Source organism: Piliocolobus tephrosceles, chromosome 11 (assembly GCF_002776525.5).
Source record: "Piliocolobus tephrosceles isolate RC106 chromosome 11, ASM277652v3, whole genome shotgun sequence".
Classification (NCBI taxonomy): domain Eukaryota; kingdom Metazoa; phylum Chordata; class Mammalia; order Primates; family Cercopithecidae; genus Piliocolobus; species Piliocolobus tephrosceles.
Genome location: NC_045444.1, coordinates 96,023,598 through 96,041,031, shown reverse-complemented (window position 1 = coordinate 96,041,031; position 17,434 = coordinate 96,023,598). Strand labels below are relative to the sequence as shown.

Sequence of the window (17,434 nt, the reverse complement as noted above, 5' to 3'; positions counted from 1 at the left end):
AAGTGTATGTTCATATACTTTGCCCACTTTTTGTATAATAATAATAAATAAAAATTCTGTCTTTCAGTCTTTCCAAAAATTAACTCAGTAGTTATATATGAACAAAAGTGAAATTCTAACCCTAAATACTTGAAAGCTTTTCATCCCAAAAGAATTGGGAAATTATTGGCCAGAGGATGAGATGATTATTAAAAAATTCAGGGTACCCAGTACCTATCAGTCATAAAAGAATGCCCCATTTTCTTTTTCTTTTCTTTTCTTTTTTTTTTTTAAGGCAGCGCGGACCCAAAGAGTGAGCAGCAGCAAGATTTATTGCGAAGAGCGGAAGAACAAAGCTTCCACAGCGTGGAAGGGGACCCGAGCGGGTTGCCCAGAATGACCCATTTTCATATAATCTTGACTTTTATGAGGTTTTGTTTATTTAAAAAAATAGAACTAACTACAATTTTCCAGGCCTTATGGGATAGAGATACATGCTATCTAGGATTTACTTTTAAAGAACAACTTATGGCCTATTCCACAAGGCATATAAAGTTTTAAATTAACGTAGGAGAGTTAGAAGCGATCATTTTTATCCATATAAATAGCATTAAATTATTTTAACTTTTTTTTTTACAACATTAACAACAGAGTTTTAGCATTAGATACATTATATACTTCAATGGTTCTGACAGACTATATGGCCTGCAAAGCTCAAAACGTAATATTAGCAAACATTTATACAGAATTTATCGTGTGCTGGACAATGATCTGAGCACTTCATACATATTAAGTCATTTATTCCTCACTATTATCCTCTATTATCATCCCCACTTTAAAGATGAGAAAACAGGTTAAGAGAGTTTAAGTGTCCTTGCCAGCATCACAAGGCTGGAAAGTGCCCAAATCTTTTAGTTACATACCAACTCCACAGACACTGAGAATTGGTTTTGCATCTTCAACTCTGGCTAGAGATATTTTTGAGCAAAAGGGCTTGTGGCTTCTCTGAGGAGTGATATTTCACTGATGGCAACTTTTAATTTACTAGAAGTACCTACAAAGTACTTTTATTATTCAGCATATTCAGCTTCTTGAACAAATTGTAGTTTACTCAGCCACAGTTCTACCTCCCATTTTATCATTCCATTATTTCTACCAGGTTTCATTATGCTACCTTCCAGAACCTTTTAGAGTCAGATATGAACACTGTTGAGAATCATAACTTACAACAAATGACAAAGTCAACTGGTTAACAATTATATTTAAGAGGTAGCCTACACAAGTCAGAGAATAGGATGTACACTGCACACTGGCATCACTAGCCTGAGTAAATCACTTAATGAGGAATCCAAAATACTTGTTCAGCTATAAACTAAGTCAACTTTTATCAGCTGGTTACTCCGTAAAATAAGACATGCATGCAATGTGCTTAGGCTGCATAAATGTTTGGCTGTTGGCATATTCATGTCCAAGTTATTTGCTACCTACAGTATTGAGGCTATAATGATAAATTCATACAGATTTTCAGTCTCCTGGAGAAAATGTTTTCATGGTGTGGTTTTCTCAACAGATGTAAGAACTCAGGTTTTATTAAACAACAAAGTCATTAAGATAAAATCTTCCGGGATTGTTGAGCCAGGATATACTCTTTAGTTTCCTTTGAAACATATTCTCACATAAGTATCATTTAGTTTTTAAATCTCATGTTTGATAGACTTTGCCAGATAAACAAAACATCAGCCGGGCATGGTGGCTGATGCCTGTAATCCTAGCACTTTGGGAGGCTGAGGCTCAGCTCGCTACAACCTCCGCCTCCAGGGTTCAAGCGATTCTCATGCCTCAGCCCCCTGAGTAGCTGAGATTACAGGCATGCGCCACCATGCCAGGCTAAATTTTGTATTTCTAGTTGAGATGGGGTTTCACCATGTTGGTCAGGCTGGTCTTGAACTCCTGACCTCAGGTGATCCACCCACCTTGGCCTCCCAAGGTGCTGGGATTACAGGTGTGAGCCACCGAGCCTGGCCTCCAAATAGTGTTTCTACAGGCTAAGCTTAACCTCAATGACTAGCATTAGCCTATTCAGTCAATTCTCAAATAAACAACAGTAACAATGTACTCTACCTCCACTATCAATCTGACCTACCAAGATTTTGAGCAATTCATGTAATTTAGTGCACTCATCCAGGATCACAAGATTTTAGCTATTGAAGACTGAATGTCCAAAACAGTTGGGAAAATATCCATTATCCAAGTAGTCTTTTAAAGAGTGGAACAGATGCCAACATAAAATCATTTAGTCTAACATGCTACTAAACCATTTCTATTCCTTAATGTGCTTATTATAGAATTAGTTATCTACTTATTTGTGAGTAGAAGGAAGTCATGGTGTCCCAAAGGCACTGATAGTTGAAAATATCAGAGAATGATCTTTCTTTCTTGGAGCTTTTGTCAAAGTTCCTTTTAGGAGAAACTTACATTTCTTGCAAAGGAAGCTTGTTTCAAAATATAACTTGAAAGAATTAAGAGCTGTTAGCAAATCCCTATGCAAATAACATATGGTCTTCAGTGGAGCAGAGAACTTGGGTAAGGTAGACAGTAAGAATTACCTCCTTTCATCTCTAAACACAGAAGCTCCAGGCTATTGTAAAGGACTAACAGGCTGGGTTAAGCTGATTTAGTAGAAATGATCTAGTCTTGTCTGAAGCATCTGAACATAATTCAAGGCAGTAAAAATAGTATACAAGTAGGTGAAGGATAAACAATTAGATTAGTCAGAAAAGTAAGGCTTAAGCCTCAGAGGCTTTACACAATAAAGGTTATAACCTGTTCACACAAATCCTGATGTGAGTAGGGAGACTCTCCAGGCCACTTCTCTCTCATGCAGTGACGGAGTTATCTAGGTACATCCTTCTTGTGGCTCAACTCACAGCCTTCAGGATTACAGCAGCAGCAAAGAAGACATCTGGAGGGCTGAGCACAGGCTCTTAAATGCCTTAATGAGGAAGTGACACACATCACTTCCTCCTACAGCCCACTGGGCTGAACATGCTGCTTAAATGCAAGGGGTGGAGAAACATGGGGGATAAATGGATATCTGATATCTGGTGAGCAATAAATATCTTCATCTCAAGGATGCTTGGTGATAACAGCTTAAAACTTATTTTGCTAAATTGTTAGTATATGCTGACTCTGATTAAATATATATACATATAAATACATATTTTATTTTATAAATAAAATACAATTTGGCACTGCAATATAGGGAATGTTGAGCAGCAACGGGGCACATGTGTCAGTATTTTTGCTTATTTATATACTACACTTCTGTTTTCTGCTCAGTATCAGAATATAGCTGAAGAAATGTAACATTCCTTGACAGAAAGCCATCTGTTCATTTGTCTCTAAGTTGCATACGAAACACCAACCTTTTATTTATTATTTATTCCATTAACAGATAAAATTATATATATTTATCATGTATAATATGATGTTTTAAAATATGTATACATTGTAGAATGGCTAAATCAAGTTTGATATCATATGCATTACCTCACATAGTTGTCTTTTTTTTTGTGGTGAGAACATTTAGAATCAATTCTGTTACCATTTTTCAAGAATACAATATATTGTTATTAACTATAGTCACCATATTCTATAATAGATCTCTTGAATTTACTTCCTCTACCAAACAGAAACTTTGTTACCTTTGAGCAACATCTCCCAACATACCCCCAACATCACTGCCACAGCTCCTGATAACCACCATTCTACTCTCTACTTCTATGAGATCAACATTTAAATATTTCACATACAAGTAAGACCATGAGGAATTTGTCTTTCTGTGTCTGTCTTATTTCATGTAATATAATGTCCTCCAGGTTTATCCAAGTAGTTGCAAATCTGTTTCTTTGTTATTGCTGAATTATATTTCATTATGTATATATCCCATACTTTCTTGATCCATTCATCAGTTGATGGACACAGGTTGATTCTATATCTTGGCTATTGTGAATAATATTGCAATCAACATAGGAATGCAGATATGTCTTTGACATTTGATTTCAGTTTCTTTGGATATATTACAGTAGTGGATATCTGATTTTTAATTTTTTGAAGAACCACCATAGTGTTCTCCATAATGGCGGTGCTAATTTATATTCCTATCAACAGTAAGCAAGTGTCTCCTTTTCTCCACATCCTCTCCTACACTTATATATTGTCTTTTTGATAATAGCCATTCAAACAGAACACCAATCTTTAAAAAATGGTAGAATAAATTAATACAGGTACCCAGGTTCATGTGATAGAAGGAGAAAAAAATTGGAGAGCTGCTCCAAGGAAACTGAGCAGGTTCACATGTTGCCATAAGACTCATCTTGTTGGGATACCACTTAGTGATTTATTAGTAGTCTCATGGTCAAAACTTTTTTTTTGAAATGACAAAATCTGAATTTTTCAGCTTAGCCTCAAGGACTTTTGTACTGTGACTACAATGTATTCATCCTGAACTTTCTACTGTTATAAACCCTCACATTTTCTTAGACTAGTTCCTTATTAATTCCATCTTTATATTTCTCTCCTCTCCTGCAAAGTCCTCTTCTTTCTCCTTCTCTCTGCCTGTCTCCCCTGATCCCTTTGTCTCTTCCTTCCTCTCGATTTTTCAATTCCTCATTCAACTGAAGTGTTCTACATGAACTCTTCGATTCCCCAACCATTCCAGGAATGTTTCTGTTCACTCATGCATGGTTCTTGTTTCTTATATTCATTTGATATCCATGTAAATTACCATAGTTAATTAAGGCTTATCAAAATTGAAAGAAATTCATGTTCCTGACCTTTTTTCTGCTTTATTTCAATTCTAAAATCCATTAGTATCTATTAAATATATAAACTACTTTTTCATAGTATTTTGAATTTAAAATAAAAACATATGCAGGATAAAAAATGTTAAACCATATACGTACACAATAGACTTCAAACAATGCTGCCAAAATGTCTCTGAAGAGTTATTAATTTATACCCTTTGTGGACTGTATTGTATCCTCCCCCACCCCCAACATTCATATATTGAAGTCCTTACTGCTAATGTGATTATATTCAGAGATAAGGCCTTTAGGGAGGTGATTTAGGTTAGATGAGGTCATAATGGTAGGGCCCTAATCCAACAGGACTGAGTCCTTATTAGAGGAGGAAACACCAGATCTCCTTTTCTCTCCATGAGCACAAAGAAGCAAAGAGTCTCTCCTTGATCAAACTTTAGCTAGGCTTCTCTGAGCCCTCTTCTTAACTAGAAGACTTGACTTTGACTCCTTTGGATTCTGGGAGCAAGAATCTAATATCAGTTTAGAGTGAATCCCCCACCCTTGACATTTGATCATGCTGGATATCTGATTGAGTTTCTTTTCCCCAGCTTTGATGTGTGTCTTTGGTCTGCCTTCAGCAAGAATCTGATTCGGTGGGCTTGGTAAGAATCAACCTACACTTGATGTCTCTTGGTAATTTTTCAACCATAACCCCCTCACTCTGCTCATTGGCTAACGTTGGGGCTCAGAAAACAATAACCCAAAATGAAGGTCTGGGAAGCAGTTTATTTCTGATCTTCTCCTGTCCTTTTGTCTGTCTCTAGGCCTCATTCTTCTCCAACACACGCCATAGAAACTAGAATCCCTGTTCCTTAAGGTGGGTCACAGAAACCAGAGCCCTCTTTTCCCAAAGTCAGTCATAAAACCTAAAAATATCATGATGGCTCCCCACACTGTATCCCCCCTTCCCACCTTTCTGTGTAATAATTTGCCATAAATAAATGCTTTGATCTACCTTGTTTAATGGAAGGAAGGAATGTTGCACAGAGGCCATGAAGCATCTGAACAGACAGGTCTTGCTGGGTCCCCCCACCTAGTCTATTATTATGAAATAATATCCTTTTTGTCCAATCATATTGCTACATAGCTGCCCATGCTTCATAGAACCTAAGCCCCCCAGTCTGTGGTGTTCTTTATGGCAGGCTGGGCAGACTAATACACACCCATCCCACTGTCTATTTTCACACACTATCACTAACAATGCATACTATGTATTTGTTTAATGTCTGCCTCACTCCACCCCAACTAACGTGTATACTCTAGAAAGACAGTGACTGTTTTCTTATTACACTACACCCCGTTTGGTAGCAAATACTTGTTCAGTAACTATTCAACCAACGAATGAACAGTTGAGAGATGTATTGCAAAACATGGAAAGGTGTGCTCAGTACTGGTTAACTTTGTGTAGATGAGCTCCTCTGTTATAAGCAATGAAATCTTCTTATACCCTGCTTAATGCTTCCCTGATTTGTAAGTGGGTTAGTAAAGGTCTAATGAATGAGTTAATGAATGATGTAGTTTATTTTCCTAACCATTCTGACTAGGAATTAATCAAATTTGGTCTTTGAAGTAAAAAGAACTCAAACGTTACATATAGAAGCTGAACTTGAACACTTACTGGCTGTGTAATATTGGGCAAGTCTTCTAACTTTTTGGATCATCACTGTTAGCAATAAAATTGATGTAGGATTTTTCATCTTGATCACTTTGCAAGCTGGGGACCCCAGGCCAGTGATGCTCCGCCCGGGTCTCACTTGGCCACGCTTGTGTGGACCAGGTCGCCTGTGCTATAGCTTGTACCTGTGTTTGGTGGTTCCTGAGCTCTTGTACCATGCCCAAGAAGAATGAGGATACACAGCAGGACATTGAAGGGTGGAGAGGGAGAATTTTATTGAGCAATGAAAATACCTGTCAGTGGAGAGGGGATGTGGGATGGGGGAGGAATGGTGCCCTCACCCAAAGGTGGGTGGTGGGCAAGTTCTTCCTGTGTTGCTGAGTCTGGGGCCTTTTATGAACTCACAATGGGGAGTGTGTGTTGATTGGTTTGTGAGTATGCAGAAAAGGTTAAAGTGAAGACACCACTCAAAGGAGGGTGTGATAGCATAGAAAAATCAATTAGGAAAGAGTAGGTATATGTAAAATAGGTGAAGGGTAAGCACAAATCAGAGGAAGGCACACCAAACAGGAAGACAAGTTCTCAATCCGGTCAGAGGATTTAACTTGTTGCTTGGCTTTTAGGCTTTTTACTGTATTTGACTTGGAGGTGGCATTTCACCGGGGACCTGTCCCTATCTGCCTAGTCATTTGGCTGCCTCCTGCCACTCTCAAAATGAAGACTATTAATAAGACTTCCTCTATAGAGTCATTGTAAGGATTATATAAAGTTATATATTTGGAAAAGTGCTTTGACAATTCTGGAAAATTGCAAAGTGTCAATATCAGTCTTTAAATGATATTTTGTTTTACCACTTAGCACTATCGTATTCTCTCATGAAGAAACTATGTATTAACTTGAGCAGAAACCCTATGGTTATGTTAATCTGTGGTTTCTTGGCTTCAACTCTTCTCTTGAGTTTTGCTTATCATCTAAAAGCCTTTTGTAAGGTTCTTAAGACATGAGGTTGTCTTTGAGAAGGATTGTGGCAGAGAAAGAACGCATTTCACTCACTAATAGCCCTGAGTTCACCTGCTGGGAGCCATCTGTCAACCTGCAGGCACATACAGAGATTTCACTGAAGAGGCATTTGGCTGTGTCACAGGGGACAGAGCACCAGGATATTTTTGAGGTCAACGTGAGCATTCAGATTCCAGCTGTGGTCTATAGAAACTGGAATTCAGCTGACTGATGATGTTTTTTGCCTGAGCTCCACACCCTCTGACATTCCTGATTGTGGATAATTTGGAAAGGCATGCATTTAGGAAAGGGGACCACACCAGAGAGAGGGAAATATAGGCTGTGCTACAGTCATCTGACCAGAAAAATTAAATTCTGACAAATCTACTTTTAGCATGAAAAGCTAAAAGCTCTAGAAGCAGAGGGAGTTCATCAACTCACTGAAGTCTTGCAGAAGAGTTTACAATTAAGGGTGATCTCCAGCTGATTTTAATTCTTCATCTTTTGCTGCATGTTGTTCAAGAGGCAATGCATGATCACTTAATTAGCACAGTGGGGACTAAGCTGGCACCCTCCCCTCCCCCTTCTGTGATGCTAATGTGAAATATCTTTTCTTCCTACCCAAATTATTTTCTTAACAGTGGCAGCCAACATTTTATTACTAAAGTGATTGCTTGTAATAACCCATTTTAAAAAGTGAGTAACTCTTAATTGAGTGAGAATATTACTTACTGGCTCAGAAAATACATCAACATAAAAGCAAGCCTTGAAGTGTATCTCAGTCTACAATGTTATCACTCCCAAGTGTTCTGGAAATTCTATAACCATATTCCTGAATGCATAATACAATAATTCTCACATCAATAATCTTGGAAATACACATGATAATATATCATTAAGATTTTACCAAAGAAAGGCGGGGGACTTGGCATAGAGATTGTTGGAAACAAAAACAAAGAAGAGGTTGCCTCCCTATAAATAGGAGGCAAAGGAAGAATAGATCGATCATCTATTGGGGATTTCTTTTAAGATGTTTTCCCCATTCTTCTGTTATTCAGTCAGTGGCCATGCAATTCCCCATCCTTTGTGCTCTTTACAGAAGGATGTTCTATTATTATGTTGTATTTAGTTGGCTTAGATTTAAGTAAATAGGCACCACTGAGATGAAGGGCAGTCAGAATGGAGGAAGAAGGAGTGCAGAAATCAACACAGGAGGAAGGGCACAATGAGACAGAAACTGCAGAGTGGGGAGGACACTAGAGAACACGGACATTGCACGGTATTGAAAAGCTTTCATCTAAGGTTCCTAGTAGCCACTTAATGTCTATAATTAAGCCACATGTGTCTGATTTATACAAAAACATAAAAATAAGATTAAAGCCTGGGCTTAAAAACACAGCAAGTGAGCCAATGAGGTTGCAAATATTCCAGCTGCTCTAATTATTGTTGTTCCAAAGGAATGTGAGGGCTGTTGACTCCTTGCTTGGGTTACCCTGAGCTCGTCTGGGACTACATCAGCTACCTTTGGTATTTGCAGGCACAAAAGTTTGCTTCAGAGGTAGGTTTCAACCTCACAGTGTTAGAATGTTTTTTAGAGCTACGTTAAGCCAATGAATAGTTGACAGACTTTAAAATGTTTTATCTTTTAAAATTGTGGCTTTGAATAACTACACTACAATAAAAAAAATCCCATTCTAAGTCTTTTGAGTGGTCTAATTCCAAGACTCCAAGTGTAGATCTGTTCTCCAGTACCCTCACTGAGCTCCCTGATCCATGTAGGGCCTTCTCAAAACTGCAAAGTCAGCAACCTGCACTGTGGGCTTCCCCCAGCAACTAGGGACTTGCATGATTTCACCTTTAGCAGGGGCTTTGGCGCTAAGGAAGATTTTGGAGGCACTTTCTTAATGAAGGACTACAGATCCTATAGAGTTTAGTGAGTTTTGTTTTCTTTTGTTTATGATTTTATTTTTGCCATGTCACATTCATTCTATTTCCTAATGTTAATTCCAAACAGAGAGTCATTGAGCTAAAAGAAAACAGATTAAAACAAATAAACAACAAAAACAAGTTAAGAGACTGGAAGCCATTTGTGGCTTTCTCTTTGCCTCATGTTTTGGGTGGTTCTATCTAGTTAGCATAAACAGAATATGCGTTCCCTATGCCCAGCAAGTCTACTTCAAGTTCTTAAAGTACTCTCACTGATTGGAGACCAACTGGTGTGCACAGTGGGGGTAAGAGAACCTGACCTAATAGAAGGTAATCTTAGCAATAGTCTCTAACAATTTATTATAGTAGCAAGCAGCCATGAATGGGCCATGTTTCATTAGATCCTGATATAACTTTGAAATAACACTAAAACCAGGAATACAGATTTCTATTGTGTTAATAAGAAAACATCATGCCACTGCTAAACCAAAAGATAAGGATCCTTAACTATCCAAAGGAGGTTATAGCATTCTATGTCCTTAAATAAGATTTCCTGTAAAACTTGTTTTAATGCTATGTTTCCATGTCATAGAGAAGTTGATGCATGACCAAAAGAGACATTTGCCATTCATTTCCCAAAATATTCTCAAATATTAATCAGCTATAGCATCACCTAAAAGTCTTGAAATAATGTATTTAATAGTTCTCTCATTCATTTAATATATTACTTGCTATAGCTGCCAACTGAATAGCACTTTTCAATAGCATCATAAGAAGTATTATTTCTGCTGTTATATGGCAGCTGACAAACTCAGTTACAATAGGCCCAGAAAAAAACTCTGGCTCCCAGTTTCCTGAAGAGTTGGTTTTTAGCATTACATAAAGGAACGATCTTTTCTCTTAAAAAATTTGAATTAAAATCTTTTTTTCATAAAGAAATAAACTGTGAAGATATTTTAGAAGAAATCAGTTTTATTGTGATAAAGACCCCTTAAAAGTCAAATTAAATTTTTTTAACCCCTGACTTCATTACTGAAATGCAAACATTTCAAAATTGTAACTAGAAACTAGAAATAAACAAATAATTAGAAAACTTGTATCTTTTCACTCTCAAAATATTTTATGAATAGACCGTATTATATTGGCACAGAGCCTTTTTCTAGTAAAGGCCTATAAAATAGAGTTGATTTCAGAATTTGTTTTTAAATTTAATAGTTTTATTATTAATGCCCAATAAAGGTGCTGCATGAAATGAAATGCAATTCATGTGACAAAGCGCACACATATCACAGATCCGTCTCTCTCAGGTAAAATGCTTATTAAAGCTCATGCCTTAAAGCAACCTAACAGACCTTTTTCCAGCTCCTTTAATGAGTTACATGGAGCTTTATTTATTTATTTTGGTAGTGATACATGCTAATAGGTTTTAGGGTTACTTTACATACTGTAATATTTTGTTTTTTCTTTATATTCCCTGCTTGTTAAATTGTAACAACTTGGAGCAAATTTTCTCATTTTCACACTTTTCCTGCTGGTAAAGTGTTACCTCTGAGAGCTTCTTTTAGAAAGTGTCAGACAGTTGTGTTTGGCAAGAGAGGCTCATGTGTTATACTTTGTTCTTTATAAATCTTTAACTTTGTTGATGATCAACTTTGTTGATGGGTTTCAGTGGATGTTGACTGACACTGTTATGAACTCACATAACTCCACTCTCTAAAAGAAGCTTTCTTTTTCTAGATATTTCTTACAGTAGGGAACTAGTAGTAGGTAACTTATAGCAGTTACAGCAAGAGGCTTTATGACAGAGTATAAACAAAGCCAGGTCTCTATGTGGCAAGTTATTTAAGTTCATTGGTCCATAATTCTTCATCTTTAAATTGTAAATTACATTACATATATTTTTTTCAGTGTGTATTACATGGTACTATTATTATATAACTCAATGAATTGGATAAATTTGTTTTTTCAAAACACTGAACACAGAAAGAATGTTGTTATTTACTATGTTACCTTTCCAAACACGTGCTGACACCAAAATCACCTGGGATCCTGGTTAAAAATCCAGAGTTCTGAGTTCTGTTCCAGGGATTCTGATTCCAAATGTCTGTAGTGGGTCCAGGAATCTACCTTCCTCACAAGCACTCAATATAATCCTTGAGTATGATCTGAGGTCCATAATTTTAAAAAAGAGAATATTGTTTTCAAGATATTAGCTTACATAATAGCTGTTAGTTTAAATATTTGGTGTCGTGTGTAACTGTATAGGTTTCAACTTCTGTAAGTAGTATAAAAAGTGGCCAAATATTTTTTCCTAGTAACTTATAGATTATTTTCCACTCCCCAAAACCCTAGTTTTTAACTTTTTTGTGTAATAGATTCTCTGTAGAATTTAATGAAAGCTTTGGATTCACGCCCATGTAGGCATGACCTTTATTTTTTACAAAAGCTTTACATTATTTTTACAAAAGCTTCCTGGGTCCCATTCATATAGTGCCTGGGAGAAATGGCTCTCAAGCCAAAAGCACTTAGGCTAGAGAATTAGGCATTAGCTAATTGGAATTTAGAGAATGGTTTCTGTACCTTTAGAATTTACAGGTCTAAAACATGTTTATTGTATAATGGAAAAATGTGACCTTTCTATATTTATTATAACACTTCTCAAGTAGCCATGATTGCTTATTCTGTAGGATAACTGGAAAGAATTGTTCTTTACCAAACTGAATTGGAGAATTCTAATAAGGAGGCTGTTTATCCTGTGAAAATAACACAAGTTTTTACTTTTGATAACAAGTTATTTGGTAAACACATTAAAGAAAACTTGAAATGCCACAGATTCTACCACAAGTTTTGGCAGAAAAGATATGTATCATCCAGCAAATTTTGCCTTTCTTAACACAGCTAAGCACTGGGAGAAAAAAAAAAAAAAAAAAAAAGTAAAAAGAATGCACATTTTCTTTTTGCTTGCATTATCTCTAGGATTAAAATACTTCAGTGGTACAATACTCCTCAGAAAGTGAGTAAAACCCTTCCCTTGTCCTGGAAGATTTGGCATCATTTAACCTTACTTTCCAGCCTCATTCCACACCTGCTTCCCCTACCCTCTCCTCTCCTGTTGCATTACCTCTGTCATTTCCCCTATAAGCCACACTCCTATAGCCAGGGCGTTTGCATGTGCTCTTGCTCTGCTTGGAATGCTCTTCTCCACCCTTTTTACTTAGGTAATTATTGCTTATCCATAGATCATAGCTAAAATATACTCCTTGACAAGGTCAGTTCCTCAGTCTCTTCTTTATAGCTCTTGCCATGATTCTAATTTTGTGTTTGTTTATATGATTATTTAATAAAAGCTTATTCCCAATTAAACCGTGAACCTCATGAGGACATGAACCATAATTATTTTTGTTTATTCAGATCATAAACACTTAGTGCTCCATAAGTATTTATTATGCACATGAAAGAATGAGTAGGAAAGTGCATGAATGTAAGTGTTGTACCAACCCACCATCTAAAATAATAAGAAATGCAATAACTATGTAAGTCTAGGAATACCACTTTGGGACACAATCTCACATGTATTAAAGGAGGATACTGGACTAAATAACCACTGGGTTTCCTTTCCGTTTAAAAAAGAATCAATGACTCAGCAACTTAAATGTCCATCAACTGATTAATGAATTAATAAAATCTGGCATATCCATTCAATGAAGTATTATTATTCCATAAAAACAGTGAAGTATGATACATGGATGAACACTGAAAATGTGATGCTAAGTGAAAGAAGCCTTCTACAAAAGACCACCTATGGTATTACTCATATGAAATGTCCAGGAAAAGGGACAAATCCATAGAGAGGAGATTAGAGGTTGTCTAGGATAGAGGTGAGGCAGAAATTGAGTGACTGCTGATGGGTTTCCATTGGGGGCAATAAAACTCTTCTAAAATTAGATAGTGGATATGCTTGCATAATTCTGTTAATATACTAAAAATCACTGAACTGTTTAATTTAAAAGGGTGAATTTTTATAGGTGAATTATGTATCACTCAATATAGCTGTTATTTTCAAACAAAATTAATGGCCCAATGACATGTTAATTAATGATTCTGATAGAAAAATCAAAAATTAATTTAGTAAATATTAATTTTTGGAAATTTAAGATTTTTTTCAGAATTTTAAGCCTGAGTAATGGGAAAAACATTCCTTTATATAACAAAATATTCAGAATGAATATACATTTGTTATTATATATTAGGCATTAAATTATACCTCATCTACTTAGATCTTGCTAAAAAATGCATGAAATACCCTTCCTGATTTCAAGAAGCTTATATATAATCAAATCTGGGATGGTAATTAACACAAAGTATACAGTAAGAGCACAGAAGAAAAAATGTGTCAGGGGCTACATGAATTAGAGAATATATTACATTCAATTTTAATTATTCTGGAGAGCATGGTATTTAATATGAGTTTTGTAAAGTTACACATAATTTAGGCAAGCATGAGATGAGGGGCAAAAGAAGAAACTGAGGAAAGAGCAGATGCAAAGGGGCAATGAAAACTACAGGTTGTTGGCACATAACAGAGAACAGTGGGAGATAGAAATGGAAATGCAGGTAGGGGTCATATAACAGAGGGGTTGAAATCCTAATTGGAGGAATGCATATTTATGTCTGCATTCAGAAGAATTTCTTGGAGGTTTTAGGCTAAGATATAATTAGTTTTGTTTTACAAAGATTAATCTAGAATTGAAATGGATGGCCTCGTCAAATATGTGGAACAAGAATCTTGGGATAGGCCAATAGTTTTGGGATAGACCAATGACAGAGTGGCAGGATGAGGAAAAGTCAGTAAAAACAATACAATTCAACATTGCAGAATCAAATAAAAATAGATTTCCCAGCCTGGGCAACATAGCAAGATCCCATCTCTACAAAAAAATTAGAAATCAGCCAGGAGGATACTTGAGCTTAGGAATTCAAGGTTGCAGTGAGCTATGACTGTGCCACTGCATGCTAGCCTGGGTGACAGAGCAAGATACTGTCTCCATTTAAAAAAAAAAAAAAAAGATTTCAAGGAGAAATGGGTAGCCACCAATAATATCCTCTTATATATATGTACAGTATTTAATCTTTGTATCAGGCTTCTGATGTTTCCTAACTTGCCTAAGGACTCACAGTTAGTGGTACACAGTAGAGTCAAGAGTGAAATCAAGTTTTTACATTCTTTCCACTGCATCATTACTGTGGCAAAGAGAGGTCATTCAACATAAAAAGTAAAAGGCAACTGTCCCATTTTTAAATAAGATGATCACAGGAGATCTCTCAGAAAACATTTCCAGCATATAATAGAGAAAAGAAATCTAGCAAAATGCTAAGGAAAGAGTGTGACAGAAAATATATGAGACAATACATTGAATGGACATGTTAGAGGAGTTTGACTAGCAAAAGGAAGAAGAAGGTGGTAGTTAGAAATATTAGCAGAATTAAGCAACAAACTTTTAGACTGGGGCTTTCAGAATAAGGACTCTGGAGTAAAAGGGGTACCCCACCGGAGAGGATCCAGCAATAGTGCACACCAGTGGGGTAGGCAACCACATGGTATTAAAATTCAGGCCGGGCCCAGTGGCTCATGCCTGTAATCCCAGCACTTTGGGAGGTCAAGGTGGGTGGAACACTTGAGGTCAGGAGTTTGAGATCAGCCTGGCCAACATGGTAAAACCCCATCTCTACTAAAAACACGAAAATGAGCCAGGTATGGTGGTAGGTGCCTGTAATCCCAGCTACCTGGGAGTCTGAGGCAGTAGGTTTGCTTGAACCCGGGAGGCAGAGGTTGCAATGAGCTGAGATTGTGCTACTGCACTCCAGCCTGGGCAACAAAGTGAGCCTCTGTCTCAAACAAACAAACAAAACACTAATATGAAGACATCTGAGATGGAGGGAATAGTTTACCATCTTTCAGAATCTGTTTGGGATGAACTGACCCTTGGCTCAAATTTTATATTATCTCTTGACTAATTCATCTTGGTCTGCAGTCAGTGGACCAGTTGTTTCTCCCAGTATTTCAGTCTGTTTCTTTAAGTACTGAAAGAAAGAAACTTTAAATATTCAAAACATCTTCAACTTTGGAAAATGTTTTAAATGTTCAATAGTATCCAATGGTTATATGGTTCCCAACTGTATTTGAAAATAGAATGCCAACTTGGAAATGTACGTGGGACATGTATATCATAACAGAGAAACATGTTGGTGAGTAGATGAGTTTTGTGGTTATTACCTTATTATACTAACTGGTAGATGCTATTTGTTTTTCTCATCATTAACAATAAAACAATTTCAAAATACATTTAAGGTTAATAAATATTTCTGCTGAAGATTAACAGGAACACAACAGAAAATGATATATTTAATATTATTAATGCTATTCACTTACTGTGAAGTCACCTAAAATACAGATATCAAACATTTAACACCTGTTACTTGAGTTAGCTTTTGACTTTCTGCTGTTATTGTTCCTTTAAATGAAAATTTAATTGTGCAGTTACTTAGCTCCAAGCAGGGCTCATATATGCAAAATAAAATGATTCATAAACATTATCTCAACCATCAAGTGTGATAATTATTTATTACATTCAAAATAATATAATTGCCGGGTGTGGTGGCTCACACCTGTAATCCCAGCACTTTGGGAGGCCAAGGCGTGTAGATCACCTGAGGTCAGGAGTTTGAGACCTACCTGACTAACATGGTGAAACCCCATCTCTACTAAAAATACCAAAAAAATTAGCCAGGTGTAGTGGTGGGCACCTATAATCCCAGCTACTTGGAAGGCTGAGGCAGGAGAATCGCTTGAACCTGGGAGGCAGAGGTTGCAGTGAGCTGAGATCGTGCCATTGCACTCCAGCCTGGGCAACAGAGAGAGACTCTGTCTCAAAATAATGATGATGATGATGATGATGATGATGATAATAATAATAATAATAATAATAATGTCATCAAAACAAAAGAATGGATTGGTATAGATTTTTATAAAGCTCTTTCAAATGTCCAATTTAATAGAGATAGATGTTAATTACCTAGTTTTTTACTAGACTTTGCCCACAGAGTGAATCTACTCTATTTTTTAACCCCAATTCTGTGCCCACTCCTTTTTTTGAGACAAGGTTTACTCTATTGCCCAGGCTGGAGTGCAGTGGTGTGATCACAGCTCACTTCAGCTTGTATGTCCAGGCTCAAGCTATCCTCCCACCTCGGTCTTCCAAAATGCTGGGATTACAGGTGCACGCCACAAGACCTACTTTCTCTATTCTTTCTTCACATGTTAACACCAAGAGGAAAAATCTTCCCTTTTATAGTGCCTAAAAATTAAATAGTCTCACCTGGAAGCTTTTCATTTCTTTTATATTTTTACCCATAGACTCATATTTAGAAACAGTCTTCAAGTAACTTTCTGAAAGAGCCAGAAATTAAAAAAAGACTGAACAATTTATTAGAGTCTTCTCTAGTGGTATCAATCAAATGGATGCTCTCTTAAAGAAAAGGCTTGATACATGATTTTGAGTGAGGAGGATTATTTTACACATTTGAAAAATTTTTTTCTGCGGGGCCCCCCTTATCATAATGTGAACATAGTCACTAAAAAACTGACCATTTATAAGATGAGTATTTACATGAACATGCACCTATGTATCCAGTGGTTAACACTAACTTTTATCCTTTCTCAAAAGGTCAATGTCTTTCCTCTTGAGTTGATTTCCAGATGCTTGTCTGAAGATGCTAATATCTGACAACACAACACAAATGGGATACCACTCAACTGTTAATTTAAATTGCAAGTCTAAGGCAATGGAGGAGAGGTACTCGAGTAATAGGCAAATCATGAGAACATGAAGATCTGGAATGGTTAGACTGGTTGCCAGTGAAAAAGGGAAAACCACAAGGATAAGGGCACAATATTCACTTTAACAAATAATTATTTCTGTATCACAATAGTTTTTTAAAATCTAGGAAAAACTGAATAGGTACTTAAATATTTTTACCTAAACAGCCTTTTTTA

The 17,434-nt window shown here is 36.5% G+C and overlaps 1 protein-coding gene across 1 annotated transcript in view; it reads right to left on the bottom strand.

Annotated features, from left to right (window-relative positions):
- Positions 1–17,434, bottom strand: part of MAP2 (microtubule associated protein 2) — a 310,609-nt gene that overhangs the window by 112,404 nt on the left and 180,771 nt on the right. The window lies entirely within an intron of this gene.